Here is a 2,857-nt window from a genome sequence, read left to right on the forward strand (position 1 = left end):
GAATATATTATAAATCTGTTAAGATCAAGGCCTGCTTTATTCATATTTTTGTACCTCTAGGACTTAGTATGTCACGTATGCTTGTTGATAGACTGATGGATAGATTGAGCACTTCAATTTATCATCCATCATATCTCTTTTCATTTTTCTGTGGTCACCTGCAATTTGATTTCTTCTAAAATTATGATATTACATGATTTGCATGTCTATGGCATCATCTGGACTTTTTTTTTTTTGAGGGAAAGGAAGAAGCAATGTAGACTTGTACTTTCCCGGGTGTGTTGAATTTCTCTACCAGTGCAAAGCTGGTCTGTAATTTATTGTCTCAGAAAATTGCTTGGGGCACTAAGAAGTTAAATGCTTTTCCCAGGGTCACACAAATCTGGGCACTTAAATCCTGGCTTTCCAGACTCTCAGGTGTGTTCTTTATCTACTACCCTATGCTGGTGTTTTGTTTTGGTTTTGGTTTTTTGTTGTTTTTTTAGGGAAACGTGGTGTTTAATGTTAAAGCCCGGCACACTCCAGCAAGGGGCTTGGGGCTGGAGTCAAAGCAGTGGGATAGAGGCAGGAGACCCTCCACAGAGCCTCACATGGTGAAGAGGATGAGGAAGGCTATCATCAAAGAGAAGAGCCAAATAGCTTCAGACAGGGCAAAGCCCAAGATGGCATAGGAGAAGAGCTGCTGCTCGAGGGATGGGTTCCTGGCATAACCGATGATTAAACTGACAAACACCATCTGATACCTGCCCCTGAGCCAGCCACACCAACTGTGGCAGCCCTAGCCCCAATGAACTTGGCTGCTGTGTTGATGTCCTGGCAAACAGCATTGGTCTGGAACTCCAGATGGGTCAGCTGGAGTGGGGTACCGCTAGAACTGAGCTGTTCAAAACGGATCTCTGACCTATTCAGGACAGAAGCAGATACAGGCCTGACCAGACCCCCCTGGTATAGCAGCATATCAGGGCTGGAGAAATGAGGAGAGTCCTCGTGGTCTGCATTCTGCTCTACGTGCTGCACCCAGCACTCCCCGGCCCAGCGTGCTGCAGCCGCCATTAGCTCCGTTCAAGGTCTGTTTTTTTGGTTTGGGTTTGTTTTTTTTTTAAAAAAAAAGGATGGAGGCTTGAAAGTGGGAAGCAGCATGGAATCACTGAAAAATTGATCCAGTTTCCCAAATGCAATCCAGCTTGCTCCCTTCCTCCTATTCAATGCTAATCTAGACTCTTTATCCAAATATAGTGCTTGTCTAAGACATATGTACCAATGCTCTATTTCAGTGGACTTTCCCTCCAACTGCAGGCATACTCTGGGCAATAGACATTCTCTGTCTACTTGGTTCTCCCTATCTGGATTGCTAGACTGAGTTCTTATAAATTCTTAATAGATCTTCTTGAAGATACCCATATCACAGGTTTAGAACTGGAAGGGGCTTCAGAAGTAAAAAATCAAAGGATTGGATTAAGTAATTTCTAAGGTCTTTTCTTGCCCTAAATCATACGATCCAATAGGCAGAAGTTGGAAAGAAGCAAATTTAGGTTTGACGTAAGAAAAAAGCCTCCCCAAAATTAGAAGTTTTTATCCAAAGGTGGAGTGGGTTGTGGGTTACCCCTCATTAAGGATGTTAAGCAAAGGCTGAAAGCCCACCTATCAGCTATGTTGTGGAGGGTATAACCTTGTTCAGGCCCCTTTGGAGCTGCTGAAGTCCCCAGATTCTACAATTAATTTTGATTGGCAAGAATATGACATCTTTGAGGAGGGAAAAGATACGAGGAAGAAGACGAGGCCAACTAAGAAATTGGCATGGAAATTGTTTTTCCTGAATTTTTCTTCACACAAGATGTGTATTTCAACACCATAACCAAAATCAAAGACTCAGGAACTTCTTTATTTCAGAGAAAAAAAAAATGCAGATGGACTACCAGCCCCAACTAATACTAAAAACTGGCATTTATATAGCATTTTAGGGTTCATGATGTACTTTTTAGTGCAACTTTAATTTTACTTTGTTTTTCAACTAACAACAATTAATTTGGGGGCGGAGCCAAGATGGCAGAGTGAAAGCAGTGACTTGCTTGAGTTCTCCCCAAACCCCTCCAAATACCTATAAAAATGGCTCTAAACAAATTCTAAAGCAGCAGAACCCACAAAAAGACAGAGTGAAACAAATTTCCAGCCCAAGACAACCTGGATGGTTGATCAGAAAGGTATATCCCGCAGGGCTGGAAGAGGAGCGCAATGTGGCATATGCAAGCAGGCCTCAGCAAACCTGGAGCAAGCCTCAGAGTACTGAATCGCGGGCAGCTGTGGCAGTTTCCAGACTTCTCAACCCATGAATGCCAAAGACAACTTAGAAGGGCAGTGGGAAAAGTCTGTTTCTGCAGTGGTGAGAGAGAAGCTCAGGGTCTCAGCTCCATTTCCCAAGGTTGCCCCGAGGTGGCCGCTGCCTCCTCAGCTCCCGGCCCACAGACTGAGGGGGAATCCAGTGGCTGATCAAAGGTGTGGATTGCAGGGATCTCTTTGCCAGTGCTGAGGCACTAATCTCTTGCTTTGCCAGTGCTTGGATCTGGGTCACAGTTCTGGGTGGCAATCCTGGGGTGAGGAGGAATGCTAGCGTGGTGGAGCTTGTAGTGGCTGTGGAGAGGAAATCTTCTTCACAGTTCCAAGACAGAAGAGAGAGCTTGTGGTTACTTATAGACCAGAGCACAGGCCCAGGAAAGGAGTAAACACCTCGCCCCTTATTATACCACCTTGGAAGAACCGAAAATTTACAGGTCCCTAGAAGTGTCTCTGAAAACAGCTGCACAAAACCCCAAAGCTTGGGACAGTACATTCTCCACATTGGAAGCAGGCCTCTACCTTA

General features: G+C 44.7%; 1 pseudogene; it reads right to left on the reverse strand.

The window, feature by feature from the left end:
* Nucleotides 1-286: 286 nt before the first annotated feature.
* On the reverse strand, nt 287-998 carry LOC110217650 (ATP synthase F(0) complex subunit C1, mitochondrial pseudogene; annotated as a pseudogene).
* Nucleotides 999-2,857: the final 1,859 nt, after the last annotated feature.

The sequence above is a fragment of the Phascolarctos cinereus genome, unplaced genomic scaffold (genome assembly GCF_003287225.1).
Source record: "Phascolarctos cinereus isolate Bilbo 61053 unplaced genomic scaffold, phaCin_HiC Scaffold_5;HRSCAF=322, whole genome shotgun sequence".
Lineage (NCBI taxonomy): Eukaryota > Metazoa > Chordata > Mammalia > Diprotodontia > Phascolarctidae > Phascolarctos > Phascolarctos cinereus.